Here is a 21,080-nt window from a genome sequence, read left to right as displayed (position 1 = left end):
ATAGAAAACAGGGTAGTGGCATCTGGGAAGTTTCAAGAATTGTTTTGATAATGCTTTTAGGTGTTTGTTTTGGTTTTTTTAGCATTGAATGGTTAAGAGATTTTTTTAAAGGTCAGTTTTTGAAGGAAAACAGGATTTATAAGAGTATTGGTGAACTCTAGTCTCTAGGAATGGAATGGTTCACACAGCACACGTCCTATTGCACAATTCCTGCAGCAGAAAGTTCCAGACAGCCAGTGGCACTAGGTTTGGGTGATAAAAGGTGGAAGATGTTGGCCAGCAGCATAAAAACAGACCAAGGAGTATCCTGGGGACAGCAGGAGCCCAGTCTGCTCCTGCCCATGGGGCACTCACCCTCTGGATGGCTAACAAGCTTCCACAGAGAAATAGGGTCCTCTCTTCTGGGAATGGTTCAAGTGCCCCCTAGTAGAAGGAATACAGAGCAGGAATGAGAGGCATCCCTCCCTGCCAGGACAGACAGTCCTGGCTGTTTGGACTCAGGCAAATCTTGGGACATACTTTGGTTAGTACCTAAGTTGGTTTCCCCAGCTTCCCTAGGCAGCACTTAGCGTCTTGTACTGAAAGAAGAAAAGCAGAGTCAACCTCCATCCAGCCTCTCTCACATGTGGGATTTCACAGACTGCTAATCATATCTTGCAAAATTTTATCTTTTCCAGGGAAAGGTGGTACAGCACTTTTCTTCCTCCTCGTTTTTCAAGACAGAGGGTAAAGCAGCACAGGTGCAACAGCATCTTCTCCACAGGTGAGTTGTGGGTGAGGGACAGTCCATTTTGGGATGAGGGACCAAAACTAAGTTTCCTTCTCACCCTTCCATTCCCAATGGGACACCAATAAAAGCTCATTCAAAAACAGAGCTCAAAGGAACAGCCAAGACCAGATACTTCCAGAGTGTCTTTTTATTAGTAGGCCTTTTCAATTCACATGCTCAAACATAACAATCACCCTCCTCTGTTCATTTAGTCCTTGCAGGGCCTTTGCAGGTACACACCTTGATTTATTAGCAGAGCAGGGATGGAGGGGAAGAAGGCACCACAACAAAAAGCAAACGTGCAGAGCTTGCTTTAGCACATCTGGGAGAAGCAGCTGGGGAAAATACATTAGAAAAGCAAGAGAGGGGGTATCTTAGGGAGCCAAAAATAAGGTGGAAGCAGAGAGAGGAGATAAAATGAAGCAAGGAGGCACCAGTTACTGGGACCCTGTCCCTGCTCTCCTTTTCACCAAGATACATTATTAGCAGGGTAACACAACATAGCAAACATGAATATGCATCAGTCATTATGCAGCAGATATTCAGGGGCACGCTGCTGATTTATGGACCTGGCAGCTGCAGTATCAGCCAGCTGCAGCCTAGAGGGATGGGACAGTGAGCACTGCTGGCAGAGAGGTCCACAGAAGACCTCCAAACCCAGCCCTTCAACAGCTATGAATGAATTCATCACAACCAAGTCTGTAGCCATGCAGAGCCAACCAATGCATTGTGTGTGCAGTGCTGGGAAACCATCACACAACCTGACAGAAACAGAAACGTCCAAAGGTTGCAGTGCAACCTGCAGTTTGGATCGGCAGAACTTTAATAAATTAGTGTCCTGAATTACCCAAACCTCACTTTGCTGCTTATAGTAAATCTCAGCCACATCACACTTGTGAATGTGATGCTCATATCCCCTCCCTCTGCAGAAGTCTGGATTTTAAAAAAATCCAAGCAATGCTGCTGTGAGGGAGTTAGGTGCATCACTGTCACATCACAGACCTGCTACAGAAAAGACTGAGGATTGTGAGGATTGCAGCTCTCCACACTGAAAAGGAAGGCATTCCCCTTTTGGGTCTGGAGCAACAAAGGGATACTGACCAAGGACTCATCCTGCCTGTATTGCAAGGATCACAGAATGGACACAGGAGACATGCTCCTTCAACTGTGAGTGGCCTCCACACAGGTTCATATATCCCACCCTCAGCAACACATGACTGGCACAGCAGATAAAGGAACAAGGAACTCCACCCTGCAATGAAGAACCCACAACAATTAAGTGACTTCCTGACGGTCACACAGGAAACTTATGGTAAAGCTGGGGATTTCTGTTCCCCCACATTCGAGCTTTTGTTGTAAAACATGTGCTCATCAGTGGCTGTGGTTGAGTGTGCAGGGACAGGAGCACAAAGCCTTCTCCACCACCTCCGTCGCAGCCTCCAGCATCTGCTGGCAGACCTGCACAATCAGCAAAAGCTGGGGGGGGTTTCCTTCCAGAGCTTCCTTGGGAGTCCACAGCAACGACGACAAGCAGGATTTGGGTGGGCTCGCAGCCAGCATCTGCAGGCCAAGTAAAGCTGAAAAGAAACCACAGAAATGCAAGACACCAAGCCTGTGTCAGATGTGGCTCCTCAACACTGGAGCTCAACAAGCTGATTCACAAATAAGCAAGCCCCTGAGAGCAGAAGAGTGGTTGAAGTCCCTCTGATAATGCCTAAAGGTTAGATGTACCTACAGCTTTGTAGAAACCCTAACTTAACTCCAGTCTCTTGGACAACCCTGGTAGAGGCAATAGGTAGATCCAGATCTGGCTTTAGTTCTGCATTTGACATGGCCATAAAGCTCCAAAGACCCTGCCCATCTTAGGTGTTCCTCTACACAAATCCACAACTGATGGAGAAAAGAGCAACAGTGGCCTCAGGTCCTCACTTGCAATAGGCACAACAGAGCGGGCAAACACTCCAGTCACATAAACCAGACTGGCTTGATTGAAAGACGTACAGATAGAAAGTAAGCCATGCCCTGAGCTTCAGGGATAACATCTTGCTGTGGAAAAGTGTCAGAAAATCCATGAAGTGAACAGACAAAGAGATGCAAGGGAGCCTGGACACAATCCCCTAACTGCAAACAGAAAGAAGAAAACCTTAAAGTCTTTAGACCAAGAATAATGTCTTCAGTAAGAGATGTCAGCCAGAGATCAACACCTGCATGCAGTTGGTACTACTCTGGCAAGCACCTGGTGACCAGACACAGCTGACACTTGTAACACCCTCCCATTAGCACTCGATTTATCCTGAGCACAGAAGGAGACCATGCAAAGTACAACCCAAAACATCTGAGGAGTCACAGCTTGGGAAAAATAAAATGGGGCAATGTGATCCTGCAGGTGCCCTTCTAAGCTGAAGCTCCTTTTGTCAGGTGTGACAATGCAACTTCCATCACAGATCAACCTCTGCATGGCAAAGTCCTCAGGCAAATCCCATGCAGCAGCAGGAATAGCTCCGGCACATTTGAACAAAGGCAAATCAAAAAAACCCAACAAACCAACAAAAAATCACCCCAGAGAACAAACAAACAAAAACCCCCAAACAAAAAAAAAAAAAAAAAACCCCCAAAAAAAAAAAAAAAAAAAACCACCAACAAAAATACCCAAATAAAGAAAAAAAGGACTTCTGAACTTTGAACTGTATTGCACTGTAATTACTGCAATGTAACTTCATTAGGGCAGTGTAGGCGATGGTTGGGCAGCAATTACATCATTGGGAATTCTCCACTGCCCAAAACTTTCTTCTAGTATTTTCAGTGGAAACCATCTCTGGTCCCAGAGCACGGTCTCATCCTGCCAGATTATCTGAAAAGCAAATAAAGAAGGCTCCTACACCAGTTTTCTCTTTGAAAATGTCTAGCTCTCGTTATCCCTGCTGTCCATACAACACTCAAATCTTTATCTTCTGAAGCTACTGACTTCCCTAACACCTTGCAGCAATGAGATGCCACAACTATAAACATCACTTGTTTTTACACGCATATATATAGCTTCCCATCTTCTTTCCTGGTGTCCAGCCATCTCCCCCCAGCCCCTCAAGATTCTCTCATGTGCTGCTCAAGCAGAGCTCTGCAACACTGGGGAAGCACACATTGCAGAGACATTAGAAACACAGCAGTATTCACTGGATTTATTCTCAGACTTTATAAGGCTCATGCAAACAGTTCTGTATTTGACCTGGAAAAAAATAACCACAGAAGGCAAACTTAGAACTTCAAAGACAACTTCTCCTGACAGCCCTAAGCCATTATCTGTGTGTAGTATGGACAAGGTGCAAGTGTTTATAGCTTCCCAAAGGAAGGGAGAGGACAGCCCAAGCCACGGAGTAAGATCCAGACAAGAGAGTCCCACAACTGAGATCTCACCTTGAAAGTTCACCCTAAGGAAAGGGCAAAAAGTAGAGTCCTTGCATTGGTGCCACTAAAGCCAGGAAAATCAACACTGGCTGAGGATCTCACTTGGTCTATTTTAATTTTCAACCTTAGCCCATTTGGAGCACTTATCCCTCTCTGCATCTTGAGACAGCAGTGAGACAGACTGGCGTTACCTTTGAAAGCACAAATACGCCTTTGTTCAGCCAGGGAGGCACACAGAGTGCCTACAGAGCAACTATAAAACCCAGCCATCATAAGCAGAAGAAGAAAGGAGGTGGCAAGAGTTGTTTCCTCCTGCCTGGAGATCTGGCTGCCATGAGGAATTGCATATGGTGCTGGCACAGAGAATTTGCTCCTGGGATCAGCAGCTGAGTGTTTTGCCAGGACCCTCTGCTAAGAGAGGCTTTCCCATACCACTGGCTCCTAAGCGTACACAGAGGCTCCCTAAGGAGTTTGTACAACAGAGTGACAAAAATAAGTCTGCCTTGTCTGGGTTCACCCAGCCTTGTGTGGGTACAGGCATCTGTTAGACAATGCCTGGGGACCACGGCACAGGAACTCCAGCAGTGAAAAATCACACTGACTCACAGTTCTTTGGCTGAACATGTAATAAATACATAAATAAATAAATAAAAATCAGAACCTCCCTTCAGCCCACTGGGAAAAATCCAAGCATCTGCCTTCAATTCCCCAGTGCATAAACAATACAACTTTATTATTACAAGTACAGTTATTATATTTTCTATGTGCTGTGTGTGTGAAGATCTGTTACATGGCCTACATCACTCTGCAAATCCCTGACTGCTGGGAGTATTTCATGCTATGACCCTTTGCCATCAGCCCCCAGCATATGAGTCCTGGCCTTTTATTCAGCTGGTCATCCCTGCCTTGCAAGCACGAGCAAAGACACAAGAACTGAAGCTCTGATACTTAAGCCATGATCTCTGGAAAGGGGGTTGAAAACTGGACCAAAAAGTTCATGCAACTACCTCCTGGGCTACAGCAAATACCACTAAAAGCAGCTCCAGGCAGAGCTGGGGGGGACACAGAGATGGGATGTGCACCAAAAGACCTAAGTTTGCTCATACTGGTGGCAGCATCATCCCTTTTCACACCCTCAGGCTTTTTTTGGTCTGCTACTGTAAATACAGACTGTAACAGCTAAGAAGGCACTGTTCAAGTAGTGGAAGCCTAATCCTGTGCATGATCTGAGGTTCCTCTCCAATTCTGTTCACCCACACCCACAAAATTTGCCCTTTGCTGACCATTCGAGATTGCAAGAGCATTTGAGTAATGCTAAATGTCACAAGGCTGCTAAGGGTTTTATTTCTCTCCCCAGTGGTTTGGAAAAAGCAAGAAATGGACAGGTGATGTGAACTGGCACTGTTAAAGATGATCCAGTCCAGTAAGATCATGTGAACTTCCTGGCTCTTGTCATGACCCCATCTGTCTTGAGGGCTTCAAGCTGGATTAAAGAATTGTGCACAAGCTATGAAAATGATCCCCCTGAGGAAACAGTCATTTGGAACAACTACAGAAAATCTTCACTTTTGGACAAGAACCTCTTTCAGAGTTCTGGTGGTTTGGGTTTTGGCTTTTTTTTTCCTTAAGGGAGGAGATAACCACAACAGTATCTGCAATCAGAAGCTCTGCTCTGTGGATTCGTATCTCCTCAGATCCTTGGTATGACAAAATTCTCTTTCTTTAGAAGAATAACTTCAGTGCTTAAACTTGAACTCTGAATTTTACAGTCTTGCCAATATTGTGAGATCTCAAACATGATCATGTACCTTCACAGGTGCCTGGAGGAGACAAGCCACCAGTTAGAGTTTGAACAGGGATGATATGCTTATAAAGCTCCCTCTTCATTTAAGGGTAGTGGAGCTCACCATGGGTTTTTCAGGGCTCCTAAGTAACACACAGAAGTCTCTCACTCTTGTACATCATTCACACCTAGCTAGAAATAAACTGCTGCTTGGTTTCTCCCTTAAAATCCTCTTATTTTCAGAAAGCAACACCCTGAGGACCATGTGTGTCCCTGCAATGAACCTTCAAGGCCACAGCATGGTGTAGTGGGTACAGTTCCTACAAAGCTCTCATTGTTCCCACAAAGGAACTTCAACTGAAGACATAAAATTAAATTAATTAATCAAGTGTTTGCAAAAACCTTTTTCTAAAAATAGAAAAATCCCACAGAAAACCACCATCTCATAAGCCAAACCAGCCAACTTCAACCTGAAGCACCACTCAAGCAAAAATACAAGCTGCAGTGTTTTGTAATGTGATTATATTAACACAAGATAAAAATTCCTATTCCAACAGCAAAGAAAAAATAGATGTCAGAAGACTGAAAGTTTGTCAACTCAGCTTCACAATCCATCTTTAAAAACTTCCATAGAGCTTGTCTTGCTCTTAATCAATTCCCTCCATCAAAGGCTGATCAGGCTCTAGGATTTACCATTATTGTCTTTCACCTGTAGACTTAAGATTAGGACAGAGAGGGTGAAAAGCCGTAGGAAGGAAAATATATTATAGGCTAGTATTTCTTGTCCAAATGGAGAGCTTCCATAAAGAAACTGTTCCAAGTGGTGGTTGCCATTCCACAGGCAACCATCTTCCCTTACTTCCTCAGTTTTGATCAAACTCAGGACATAATATGTCAACTCCAACAGTAAATCTGAATTAAGCTAACAGTCAAAACTCTGATCAGATATAAAAGTTCATGTAGTTGGCCTTTTTTTCCTCCCTTTAAGTGGCTGCATGGTCATAAGACAACAGCAGTGATTGGCCAAGGTCACTGTGAAACACAGCCAACGGCCCAGAGTTTTCTAGGGTGACAACTCCTCCACACAACTTTAGGCAAGTGTTTTATTCTTTATTCTACAAGTATACACTTTAAGCTAGTGTTTTATTCTTTATTCTACAGCCCCAAAAGGAACTGTTGCTTTTGCAGAGCACAAAACAAATGCAAGCTCAGAAAGTATTCTGAAAAATACAATGAATGCGGACTTCATGAAGTCCACTCAAAGGTTTTTCACTGCATCTAAACATGAATTGTGCTCTCTAGGTCTAAACTAGATACCTTCTTTTAAACCCATGGAGGCAATTTACACTCTAAAGTAGCCACTTTTCAACCAGTAGCTCAGAAGAGAACACGCAAGATATCTCCGTGAGCTGTGTGGGTGCCTGACACAGCTGTGACAAGCACACTTCATACAGCCCTCTAAAGATAAGGCTGCCATAGCTAAACGAGGCAGAGAAAAGGTATTTACTTGAAACAGGTTCTCATTCCTTTGACAACATCCCATGGTGTGAACTTTGCTGCTCTTGCATGGTCTGGAGCAAGGCAAGGACTCGCATTTCCCAGCCACCACCAAGTGAGTGTGGGAATGCAGTGGGAAAGAAGGATCCTGCATCCCCTCCAGCCAGCTCAGGCTGCAGGCTGGGTACCCACAGCACCACGTATTGTCTGTGCCTTGCTCGCAGCAGCTGCAGTGCCAGCGGACAAAAGCTCCCACAACCTCTCCAAAGCTGAATTTGCAGCAACACGTTGCTCCTTAAGGAAAAAACCACAACATGCTCTTTTCAAAGTAGCCAGCTGATGAAGAACAACAACACAGAGAGAGGAAAAAAAACACAAACCACTTAGCACCACTTCCCTTTCTTTCTCTCACACGGAGTTGAGAAGCTTATATTAATTGCAAAGCATGAGAATCTGAACAAACACCCTCCTTGGGCAACCAGGGCCAACCCCAGGAAAATATTTGCATCTATGGGATGTGCAAGTTGTGCAACCAGCAAAATATCAAGACAGATAAGGCAGGGACCTTTCATTAGGATCTACAGAAACTTCCAACTCTGTATTGCTGACTTAGGCTAAGACAAGCTACTTTAATTTTCTCTCTCTTGCTCTAGCCTTCACAGGGGAAATAATACCAGCCAAATTCACATCCAGTCTGAAGCCACTAGACAGTATTTGCAGAGCTGAATCAGAAACCAAAGCAGCCTTTGATGGACTACGGGCGGGAACTGGGTTTCCTGAGATGAGTTCTCTTCCCACCCTAAAGGTAAAATCTTAAGGAAGTTCTTGGTTCAATGAGGTTTGTCTACCATGGACACAAAAGGCAACTTGATGGTATTACACAATTTCCCCTGCCCAAGGCTTGATATGACCTTGTCTGCCTAGATTTAGTTACATATATATGTTATTAGGGAGTCAGGAAAATTAGTTAAAAGGTCATATAGTTACAAAACCCTTGTGAAAGGGAGGGAGGGAGGGATGGATGGATGCTGGTTTCTCCCGCCAGATTTCAAAGACCTGTATGTGCACCTGTTCAACCAGGAGAGCAAACAGCTGAGTGACACTGCTGCAAATCTTCCACAGACCTATAAAACATCTCCTGTTGACAAGGCAACCAGCATGCTATCAGTGGCAAAATGAGCAAGTAAGAAGTATTGTTTTGTCACGGTGCATCCAGCCAGCAGCAGGATGCTGCCAGCAGAAGGCTGGCCCTAAGCACGTACCTGGGAAGGCAGGGGAGCTGCAGGGACCCCATGCTGTGCCAGGTGCCTCCCTGTTGGGACGCTCTTCAAACACTGCTGCTGTTTACTGTACCAAAGGTCAGAGGGAAAGGACAGCAAGGAAAGTATCAGAGAAAAAACATATGGTAACTGCAAGCCCTGATATGCCTTCCTTACTGAATTAAAAATCTCCTGAGGGTTTCCATACTTGCCCTCTCTGTTCCCTAAAAGCATGAGATGAAAAGTTCAGAAGTTTGCGGTGGACCCATGCAGCCAGGAAAGACAGCAGGGAGAGATCAGATGCATTGTGAAGTGAGGAAAATACACCATATAATGGAATATAAGGTAATTTTTTGCCTTTTTCTGTAGCACAGTATGTGTGTTTCCCACCTAGGACCAGTCAGAATTTCACCCCTAACAGACTTCCCACTATAGTAAAGTGCACACACCAGACAGACTCTCCAGAACACCATTTTATGGGTGTCTGAAGTGATGGGAATGATAGCACGAGTATCAACAACAAACAAAATTAGGGTATAAAACTGTTTCTTTCTTCAGGGTTGTAGCATTGAATCAGGCTGACAACACAGACATGAGATGGAGAGCAAGGACTCTGGCATGGCACCACCCCCTACTGAGCAGGCTTGCAACCAGCTGTCTGCACAGGGACTCAGAGGCTGAGAGCAAGCTCTGTGGGCTCCTGCTGCAGACAGGTTTCTCACTCCCAAAACGCCCAGTATACTGCATTTCTGCCACTGGGCTAATTCTTCCCCAGCAAAAGGCATGATGGAACAAGTGCTCCAAATCAAAGGGGAAACTCAGCCAGTCAAGAAAATCCTCCCCAGGCTATGAGGCTTTATTCCTTTCAGTTGGCTCAACTTCATTTTTCTAGTTCCTTCAAGAACAGCTCTAGGTGTCTTCCAACCTGCTCCCTGCAGACCATGCAGGGCTCTTCAGAGAAACCATAAAGGTCCAGGTCAAACAGGATACAATCTACAGAAACTTGCCCCATCATCCTCAAAGCCACAATAGGGCATGTAGCAGTGCTTCAGTGTTAGGAAAAAGGCTCTTTTTCCCCCTAACAGAGTTTTATGCAGCAATCCTAGAACACCCTTTTTGAGGCACTGGAGGGCTCCTGCTGCTATCAGTTGCTGGTTTGCACTCTGAAGTCCCCATGCCATTGTTTCAGCTCTAGATATAGAGGTCTCATGTCTTTCCCCACTCCAACACGATACCTGTTTAGGCACATGCAGGAGGTCAGAAGCTCCTGAGAAGTACCAGAGTAATCCCTGACCTATATTAGCAGCTACTTGGCCTCAGTATGAAAGGATGAACCAAGGACAAAACTGTTCCATTCATACCATACTTTCTGCCTTCACATGGTTAAAATACCCCTTGGTCCACAGCTGGGACAGGACTGAAGCTGTGTCCTAGGAGCACCTCTGAGAGGTGTTTAACTTGGTCTTCCAATTGCTGTCTGGATGTCATCCCTCTCCTCCATTCTTGGCCAGCAAGGAATCAAAGTGAAGGGTAGCTTCTTGACCAAAGGAAGATGAACATGCTTACTAGATCAGACAGCCAAGGACAGACCACATTCAACAGTCTTGCCTCCTTTGTGTGCTACCCCAGCATGCTCAGTGCAGCTAGACAAGGTGCAGCACAGATATGTCCAGAAGAGCCCATCATCCAGAGTCTCTCTATCATCAATGAGCAGAGACAGGCACAGTCTGTCTGATTTGTTTCACTTCCTCTGCTGCCTGTATAGGGGAACTGAGGGGCTGGATGTTAGATGCCAACATCTGGACAGGGGAATTGCACCTTGATGTTCCCCATCTTGCACTTTACTGGTAAGCTTTTCAGAGAGAGGTTATCTCACCCTGCACCTAACACAAAAGCACTTCAGTCCCTAAGGCCCGAGGGTAACACTACACTTCAAGTGGGAGATGAGAGGCCCAAGCCCTGAAGTGTTTACCATCAAGAAAACTTCACAACACCTTCCCTGTAATGATGTTCCCAGTGGATCCACATAATTTTGGGGGATGGCTGAAGAGAAGGCAGAGCTGCAGGTCTCAGCCTGCCTCAGTGTTAGCAGGTGAAGAAAGGAGAACATCCCAGGCACCAAACACTTTGTGCCGTGAGAACCCAGAGAGCCTGCAAGGCTCACTTTGTGCCTATCAAGAGATGCACCATGACAGGCAGGGAGGGATGACCACATCCAGCAGGGCTAGGTCAAGGACATGGGAGAGGACTGCCATTTCTTCTAGCAGGGAGACTTGGGATTTACAGGCCAGACTTGAGAACTCTTCTCCTTTTCTTGACTTCTGATATACAATCATTTGGGGCAGGCAACACAGGAGCTCGCTGCAGACAACTGCAAAAGAATGAGCCTAGGGGAAGGAAGTCAAAGCAGGTGGTGCACATTAAATGGAGCTGTCATGCTGCTGGGCTGGCCAGGGGAGAGAAGGAGGAGGCATTCTGAGATCTGTGAAGCCATCAGCCCTTTTGCTACAGAAAACAACAAAATCAAGCTCAGACAGGGATTGCAGGCAGAATAACTTCCCTGATAACATGATGCATGGGGGATAACTTGCTACAAAGGGCCCTCAAATCAAATAGTGGGGAAAAAAGCAAGCATGGAAGAGAGTGCACAGCATTAACCCAAGATGGGACTGAACTGAAGGGTTCAGAAGAAAATGAGAAATTTAACTGAGCTCCCTGAAAGTGTGACTTACTGTTGGCAAAGCTTTTTCTTCTACCCCAGCATTCAGTTGTCACCAAGCTCACAGGCTCCTACCTCAGATTTTAAACATTATCTCTTTGCATTCTAATCCCAACAGTATTTGCTCCCCATGCCCCAGGACAGCAAGCCATGCTGAGAAAGTGTGACTGCTGGTTGTCCACATCCCCACAGCAGCTGCCAGTCACATCCCAGTTCCACAACATAATCCATTTGATTATTTTGATCTGTTCAGGTGGTAGTGTTCTTTTTCTTTTTCTCCTCCTCTGGGATTTCTTCTGTAATTGCTCTAAGCTGCAAATTAAATAAACTAATTCCAGGCACAGAGACTTTGAAACAAAGGAGATGAAAACCTGAACTGTCCTGAGAGATGCTGCACTGCCCACCAGCCCAGCCACTGCAGTCAAGAGAGTTCAACCAACTTCAGTTGAACCTGAACAAGACCTCACAACCCTGTTGCAATGCAATTGCAGGGCTTGCCAAAAAAAGCACGTACTTAGTAGCATGCTCTAAGAAAGCCCAGCCCTCTCCTAGGCACTCAGCTTCCCACCTCTTCACAAGGAGCACACTTGAGATAAGCAACTCTATACATCTTTTTTTTAAAAAAAACTGTACATCTTCAGTAAAACTCAGGAGGGCTTTCCTTAGCCTTCTCAAGAGCATCCTTGTTTTCCCTTTCCAAGGCAATTGCCTTGTTTTTTCTTTAAAACAGTAGAAATTTCAAGCCAGCTTTCACAGCTCAGTTTGCATCCATGGATTGGTGACTACAAAATCCAACCAGCTGCCCTGTACAAATCCCCAGCCACAGACCTGTACCATATGGGCTGTAATCCTCCCCCATTTTATCTCTAAAGCTGGCCAGTACCAGAGGCTCTTCCCTACCATCTCCCTCAGAGAATCATCACCAAAACCACCCTTGTTGCCACAGCAAGGACTCAGCAACAACTGCCCTGTTTAGAATATTTGAACAGGCTACAGCCCCATTAGAATCAAAGGAGGAAGACAAACCTAAATCCCAGGAATTACACCTCTGCATGGGCAGTTTCATCTCAGCAGCTTCCCTTTGCTCACCTCCCATCCTGAACAGGTTTATCATCCACTCCATGGTTGCTCTGAATTACCCCAGAGGTGAGCATTTTTCAGCAACAAATTAAATTGTCACAATACATTCCTTTCTACACCGCTTTTTAAAACACGTGAGCCCTGGCTGCCAGAGATTTGTTTTGGAAAGATTAGATTAGGTGCCTCAGAAACTACTTTGCAAAAAAAAGTAAAGGGTTTTTGCTTCTTGAAGAAACCCACCTTTTTATTTTTTTACCCCCTAGGAAGTTGGTTTTATTTTTTAACCTCAAAAATTTGGTGAATTAACTACACCTTGTTTTTTAGATCTTTCCACAAAAAGTGCCTTGGTGCAGATGACCAACAGGGAGATTGCTCATTTTGCAATCATCTGCCACCAACACAAATTAAGATCCTAAAGCCCTCTGATTATTAAAACAATCCCCATCCAGGGGCCTCCAGCATTTCTATTCAATTAATCAAATCTTCTTATTGTTTTGCCAACTCATAACAAGACACTCAGTTTTACCAGGGGATGTCTATCCATTTCTTTGGACACAAGCCCCACTTACAGCCTGGAAGACTGACATGCAAAGGACTGCCATCCCAGCCTCCACTCACATCACTTCTAAGACCAGACACCTAAAATATTGAAATAACAGTCAAGACAGCCTTGCTTGAAACGATAAAAGGAAACAAACCTTCTCAGGGTTCACTGTGATAAGGAAACACTTCTCTCATCAGAAAATTAGCTTAGCAACATGTCAATAGCTGGGTGCTGAATCTTTTGACACTCATCAGTTACCAAAGGAAATGGGAGGCTGACCTTGCAGTCAAAGTGCCAGACAAGGACAACAATTTCTGTTCTCAGCTCCACTCTAGGCTCCTCCTATTAATGTGAATTTTCATTTCCCAGTTCCCAGCTGTAAAACAAGGGTTGTAACAATGTATCTCCTTGCCCAGTGGGTGCCCCAGCTACAGGCACTGGCAGATGCTTGGCAATTTTTCACTTTTTTGCAGATACGAGGGGCAGCCAAGCCTGGGCACTTCACAGATTGGAAAAGGGTGGCTGCTTGAAACATACCCCACAGAGGAAGAGGAACAAGAGGAACATCAGGGGTATAAACTGATGTCTGCTGAGCACCGACCAATGTGTTCATGCTACAAGGAATGTGAAGCAGAGGACATCTTGTCAGGCCCCTGATAACCCGGTGCAATAATTGGGGGATCAGATTACTATAATTTGCTCATGAATCAGAGATTTCCACCCTCATCCATCTACCCCCCTGCTTTGCCACAAACCTGATGAGACCCTGCACATGTCCCTCTGACTATGAGCCACAGCAGTACGTAGCCTTGTTCCTGTGGAAAAGCAGAGGCTGAAGCACTTTTCCAGGTCTAGATGTGACTCTCTCACACCTCCATTTCCTACCTTTACTGTGGTCATGGTAGTAATTTCTTTTCAGTGCATATGTTTTGAGAATCAATACCTTGATATTTGGAAATTATAGCGACCACTGGCATAGCTGCAGAGCCATCAGCTGCAACTGAGTACTGCAGAATGGAGGAGATGCTGTAGTCTCAGGAAGAGAGAGAGCAGATCAGACTCTCTAAGTCTTCAGTACAGCCACCACACACCCCAGGAGAACGATGAGGCAGAAAGTGAAGCAGGGATTTGTGTGCACCTCCTCATCCATCAGCAGCTACGCTGACTGCCAGATGGGAGGTGACACCACCAACCAGCACAGCGATGTCCTCCCCCTGCCTAGCCCCCAGCACTTATCCTCACCCTGCCTCCCACATCAGTGGAGCAAGAAGCCAGCACATGCTTGTCAAAGCAGGTCAGGGAGCAGACCACTCGCCCAAGGCTGCCTGTGTGGAAAGTGGGACAAGCCCTCCAGAAAAAGCCGACTGCCCTCTTACAATATCATGCAAATCAGGAAAAGGCCGGGAGAAATGAGACTGGGAGAAACCTTGCATGACCAAGGTTATATTGTAAGGTTATGTATTCATCCCCTGCACACAAGGGGGGAAGCAGCAAGGGGTGTGCATGCATACACCAGGCAGGAGGTACCTCCTGCTTTCACCAGCATTTACTAGGTTTGCACTCTACAAAGCAGAGTTGTGCTGTTCACAGCACGAATCTAGCAGAGTGGGACCCAAAAAGAGCCATTGCATCTACAGACAGAGATCCAAGGGGAGACAATGAAAAAAAAAAAATCACAGAATTAGCATACACACATGCCAGGATCAGTCCCATTCAAGAAAAAGTGATGTTTTATTTACTTAACATAATCAACTACTGTTTTATCTATTTATCATACCAACTAAACCTGGTTTCTCAAGCCCAGCCTTTTCCTGGAGAATGAATTCCAGTCCCTCACATAACATTAAGCCCCTGACATCCAATGCAAAGCCATCAGCAGGGAAGGAGCATGGCTACTACAATCCCTACAGAAACAGAGGACCTAGTACCACATCAGGAATACTGCTCTGTCTCCTGAAGTGGCTATCTGCAGTGTTATGGAATCCATCATTTGCAGGCTCCAAATTTATACATTCAAGCTTATTCTATACACATGGTTTGAAGCAGGCTGACTAGAGTTGGATGTAAGCCACAGAATTGCTGAAGATAGCACAGAGTGTCAGAGCGCTCAACGTGATCCTGGAGCAGGCCGACACGGTGGCTGCCTGTTACCCCAAAAACTGCTGATGAACAGAGCTCACTTCTCAGCAAGCCTCTAAACAAGATCCCAGCTTGCCTCAGGCACAAGCACTTGCTGGCCAGACTCTTTGGAGATTTTTCACTGCTTTGCCTTTCTCAGGGAATACGGCCCCATGCACTTGCACTTCCAGCCAGCCATGCCTTGGTTCAGCCCTGACCAGCAGGAGAGCCAATGCACCACCCTGCAAAGCAGCAGCCTCCACAATGCCTCTTTCCACTGAGCTCCTCCTCGCTTCCCTCTCTGCAGAGCCTCACCCAGGGAGAACAGGGCAGCCTGGAGCAGCCCCCGCTGTGCACACCTGCATCCCTCATTTCACTCCTACTCCTGGCTTTTTAGATCTTGCTCCTCTTCTTCTCCCAGTAAGAGCACGACATCCTCTTCATTTCACAGGCCACAGCTTCTCCTTCACGTCTGCTGTTCTCTCAAGGATGCTAAACAAGCAGAAGACGTACAGGCATCTTCCCAGAGACATTGCAGCAATGTCTCTTTTTTTCTATTCGTCAAGTTACTGCTCCCACACACACACATTTAAACTCAGCTCCACCAGCTCTTGAATTTAACTTGCACATAAGCAGTCTGATCTACAATGGATTTAGCTATGCAAAAGGAAAAATCCTCTTAAAGTTTGGCCCACAGCATAGCACTATACAAGTACCTGGCTGCCACTGTTTCTGCATTATCAGAGTGCCTCACTCAGGGCATCCTACCCCTACAGCACACAGGCTGGATATTTGCTGGTAACCGCTAGGTCAGTATCCCTCCTAAAGAAAGTCCAGTGAGATAAGCAACCAGCTTAGCCAAGGCCATATGGGGGATCAGGACTCCCCAGTTCACAATCCTGTGGCTTTAACCACAAAGTCATCTTTCAGCACAGAGATCAGCTGTTCCAAGAGCCCACATTGCTGTCAGATGGGCACCACAGGTCATGCATTAAGACAGTAAGCATGGAAAGACTGTTCTCTCTGTAGGCATTCAGGTCAGTTAGCACCACACAGAGGAAGCTACAGAACCATACCCCACTGGTGAGAAACTGATAACGGGGTTTTGGTTTTACTGAGCCAGTCATTAAACAGTGCTGGTCCCACATTAAAGAAAAATAGGTACCAACACACGGAATAAACCAGATCATCCTGAGGTATTTACCTCTGGATAGCTGTAATTATAAACCAAACATCATCAGCTTCTCTCTCTCCCTGCAGTAAATAATTAACTGCAAAAGAATATTCCTCTTGGCTCCATCCTCCCCAATCAATTCTGCTTTGCAACAATGTGTCGCCTGGATTGCTCACTGTATCAGCACACCCAGTGCTCCCCAAACCCCCTCAGAAGACTGAGAGGTGGAGCTGTTCACCTCAGCACAGCACAGACCTTTCCTTCAGGGTACAAGGGGGCATTGTGGCATAACTCCCAGTACTTCAAGCAATCAGCTATGACATATACAGCTTAGCTCATGCACTGCTGCAACATCACTGCAACCATCAGCGGAGGCGAATCACGCACTCTGAGCACTCACATCACACCCCTCTGGACTGCCTGAGCTTTATTGCCAAGGCAGAGCAAATTTCCTCCCCTGAAAGACAAGGTTTTCTATTCCTTTCATTGTTTTTGAATTATCCTCCCCACCCCTAGATCTCATCCAGGGGTAAAAAGAAAAAAAATCCACAAAACAAACCAAGTCTTCTTTATAACAGAAACTTCATTTCTTGAGAGACTTTCATTTTTGAATACTAGATCAAAGTTGAATATTGTGACTGCTCAGTCATGCACTATAACCTGCACAATGACCTGTTCACCTCTTGCCACCTACCCTCATCAACCTGAATTTCATACGGACTCTGCAAGTAATAGGTAAACCAGAAAACATCCAAGCACGTGTTCCTTTTGCCCTACTGAAAGACACCTCCTGGCTGTAAACCCAGTGGGGAGGAAGGATGATGCCAGGAGGAAAGGCAAACTGTCTGGCAGGAGGGCTGGGTTTGGTCAGACAGCAGATGGAAGCAGGTTGCACACAGATACACAACCAGGGACCAACACAAGGGCTGCCATTTGATCCTGGTTTCTTTCTTAAGATACAAAGTCAAATTCACTTTTGAAAGAGGCAAAAGGAGAACACAAGCAAAAATGAGAGCTGGGGAAAACCTCCAAAACTGCTGAAACACCCTTCCTGCAACAGCCAGAAAACACGGGGAGAGGCAGAGAAGCATTACCACCAAGCAAACATCTTCATACTCAGACAGAGTCTGGATTCAGTTTTACATTTTTATGGGTTTAAACGCATACCAGATTTAGCTGAGCTGACTATGAAGTGCTCAATAAAAAGCTCCACCAGGAAGGTAGAGAAAAAGACGAAAAAAGGCTAATTTAGACTCAAAAAGCATGGAAAGAGAGCTTCAAGAAAGAGTCAGAAGAAAGAATGGAAGGAAAACCATGACACTTTAAAAGAGATAAATGAAACAGATACCAGGGACAGTTCAGGAAAAGATCAACCACGCAAAAATGGAATGAAAACTGGAAGAGAAAGACAAGAGAACAAGGAACATGCCATGATAGATCAGCTGAACGGAAGTTGGCAAATAGATAATTTATTTTATCTCATCCATATTTGTCAAATAATTTGTTTGATTAACACTATTTTGTGGTCTTCAGCCAGGTATACAGCTGATCAAATATCATGTCATTAATATATTATTAGATTAATACAAGTAAAATTCAAATTATTCAACATTATCAGCTGCTCAGTAAGTTCTGTTTCTAAGTTTACAGTTCAAAAATGTTGAAATAGAAAGCTGGGGATAAATTACAATTAAAGATTACTTGAAGCACAACCATTTTGCTTTTCCTAGACTGACAAAAATACAGTATACTGCATAACTCATCTTGAGAGACAGAAGAGAATCATCACCTTCCCACAAGGAATCCCTCTCTCTAGGCAGTACTTTTTGTCTTGATCTTATTTTGCTGAATGTTTCCCCCAACTTTTCTACTCCATAAAGGTTTTTCACTCCAAGAAACTCTGGTGAGCTCCAAGAACAGCCTAACAGAAAGGTAAATTTGGGGTGCACTGGTAGCAGGAGGGAAGGCAGTGGGAGCCATATCCAGCCTGGAAGCAAATGCTTGTGTTTGAGCTGAGCTTTGCTCCTCTTAATGGGAAGGAAAGTCAGGTGAAAGATGGACAAGGATGCCTCAGGATCTCTACTCTCACAGGGAAAAGTCTCCCACATTATCAGCAGCCTTCTCCAAACCTCCCTGGGAGAACTGGGAAACAAAAAAAAGGTCAATTGGCAATTTTTCAGCCTGTTTTTATTCCCTTCCCCCAAGACAACAGCAAGGTCCCCTTGCGAATTGTCAGACCATGGGGTGAAAGCCATCAAAGGCAGGGCATCTCCACAGGCGTGGTGGCAGGGCTGCCAGGAAACCCTGGGGAGCAGAACCAGGCTCAGTAAGGAAACCATGGCCATGGCTTTCTAGGCCAGCATCAGAGGAGCACGAGGCTACTCCCACTGCTGTTATACCTTCACCACTGGCAGCAGCCAAGAATCAAACGCACCACAGGAGAGAACCACATGGGTAACTCCCTGGGGCCGGAAAGGTGTCCCTCAGGTCATAAGTCCTGTTTAAATATCTCAGCAATATCCCAAACTGAGATAATTATTGCTAATTACAAGATCATTTTTATGTAAACATGAAGGGTATTACCACGCATACTTCATCTCTTTTTAATTAAAAGAAGTAAGAGGTTCGCTGAGATAAAAAAAAGACATGCTGACAGCTCCCACCCAAAAGCAGACTTTTCTGCAGTGATAACACCCATCAGCTTCCAGACCCACAGAGAAGACTGAACAGGGAAATCAATCAGCATCAGCCTCCCCAGTGCTGAAATGAAGCAGTTGGCACATTATTAATCACACAGGAAAAACGTTTTACAAGGAGAAGGAAAGGACCAGACACACAGAGGGGTGATACACATGAATTCAGACATGGCTGCCTTAAAAACACTTGGGAAAATCACACAAATCACCAGCTGTAGAATTAAAATACTTCAGAGCTGTGAAGGATAAACATATCAGCAATTCTGACTACAGCAACTCTTTAACTGAGCACATACCAAACCTCATGTGTTTTCCTCCATTCAAAACCAGTTCCTGCTCCAAGCTGTACATCCTACCCATGCCAACCAGACTGAAGTACATCTGAGACAGCCTCACCAGGAGCTCCTACCCTTTCTGCATTTCAAAGACCTACCCAGGAGCAACTTGCACATCACAGGCTACAAGAGATATGACCATCCAACTCAGGACACTGAAATAGTCAATGGCTTGGCTTGCCATGCAATGGCTTAACAAGCCATTCCTGCTGCACGGTCCTGTTTCCATCTAAGCATTTCTCCAGCAGCTCCAGAGTTCATCAGTCCACTCTGACTTCTCATTATATCTTTTGTCTCCAGGCTCGCTCCACTGCTTGAGGCAATTTAAAACACATTCCCAGTCAGGACTTGTATGGGCCAAGTGAGCCATCAGAGGCACCTTCCCTTGGGGCGAAGACTCTGCAGCCCCGGACGCCGCACAGCCTTTGCAGGGCGCAGGAAGCCTCGGCGCGCCGCAGAGCCCCGGCGGCGAGCGTCCCTAGCAGGGAGGGAGGGACGGAGGGAGGGAGGGAGAGGAGGGAGGTGTCACCAGCTCCGCAGAGCCGCATGCTCGCGGAACGGGGGACCTCGCTCACTTGCTCGCAGCTGCACACAAATACCTGCACCTCCGCCACCTGCCTGCCCCCTCCGCGCCTCGCCCCGGGCCTGGCGACGCCCGGCACCGCCATGGAGCTGGCCTCTCCTGGCGGGTGCCAGAGCCCGGCAGGGACCTGCTTTGGCAAAGAGTGGGGAGTCCGCTGCTCCCCCTTTGAAGCGCCACAGGAGCAGTGTGAGGGATGCAAGGGGATGACGGAAGACGGGTGCAGTGGGCTGCAAACTGGGGGCGCGAAGAAGAGGAGGTGAACACGGCTACAGCTAAGGGACACGGAGGGGAGCGGGACGGCAAGGGAGGGAAGGAAAAAGGGCAGCAGCTTGGGAGGAAGAGGACAAGAGGAGTGCAGAGTGGGTGCAGAAGGAGGACAGGGGATGGAGGGCAGAGAGCATGGAGTGCAAAGGGGGTACAGAGGCTGCGGCTCGGTGGTACCCACCGCCCTCCCAGCCCGGCGGCCTGCCGGGGCTCGGGCGGGCAGGCAGCGCCCAGGCAGCAGAGTCATGGCGCGGCCAGGCGAGCAGGTGGGTGGCCGCCACCGCCCCCAACACCCCGGGCCCCGCCGCCGCCCAGCGGGCCGAGGGTCCGTCCCTTTTCACCGCCGCCCCGGGCACGGCGGGGACAGCCCCAGCACAGTGGGGGTACGAACTTGGCGGCGGGGGGAGCAGCCCCGCTAACAGGTGGCGGCGGCGCTGCCGACCCGTCCCCGCCGAGCCGGTGGGCGCTGCCCCTGCGCGACGGCGCGTCCCACCCACCGCGACCCAGCGCCAGCCCGCTCCCGGCGGTCACTCACCGGCTCGCCCGCCCCGCCGGCCGGGATGCGCGTCCTGGAGAGCGGAGCGCGGAAGTTTAAAGCCGGGTAACACTATTCGCTTTTGCCTTCCAACGTAGGGAAAACCAAACTAGACGAGGCGTCCCCCCAGGCGGGCGAAACCCCGCTGCGCTCCTCCCCGCCGGGGGCTTCAGCCGCGCGTCGGCCCGGCGGCGAGGGGAAGTTTCCACCGCGGTGGTGGAGGCGCCCCCGGCGTGCCGCGCCCGCCCCGCATTGGCACGGGGCGCCGGGGCGCTGTGCCGCCGCCGCGCCCGGACAATGTGCGTGCGGGGAGGCTGGATAT

General features: G+C 47.0%; 1 protein-coding gene and 1 long non-coding RNA gene across 2 annotated transcripts in view; one reads left to right on the top strand and one right to left on the bottom strand.

Moving 5' to 3' along the window:
* HRAS (HRas proto-oncogene, GTPase) overlaps window positions 1-21,071 on the bottom strand; it is a 39,932-nt gene extending 18,861 nt beyond the window's left edge. The window contains exon 1 of the mRNA XM_039728251.1: window positions 20,759-21,071. The gene's annotated coding sequence lies outside the window, so the exon portion shown is untranslated. The remainder of the gene's footprint in view (window positions 1-20,758) is intronic.
* LOC120511368 overlaps window positions 19,973-21,080 on the top strand; it is a 17,327-nt gene continuing 16,219 nt past the window's right edge. Inside the window, exon 1 of the long non-coding RNA XR_005629712.1 lies at window positions 19,973-20,215. This is a non-coding gene — a long non-coding RNA (uncharacterized LOC120511368). The remainder of the gene's footprint in view (window positions 20,216-21,080) is intronic.

Source organism: Passer montanus, unplaced genomic scaffold (genome assembly GCF_014805655.1).
Source record: "Passer montanus isolate IOZ18808 unplaced genomic scaffold, ASM1480565v1 scaffold65, whole genome shotgun sequence".
In the NCBI taxonomy this organism is placed as follows: Eukaryota; Metazoa; Chordata; class Aves; order Passeriformes; family Passeridae; genus Passer; species Passer montanus.
The sequence above is the reverse complement of the archived record's forward strand: the minus strand, read 5'-3'. Positions and strand labels throughout refer to the sequence as shown.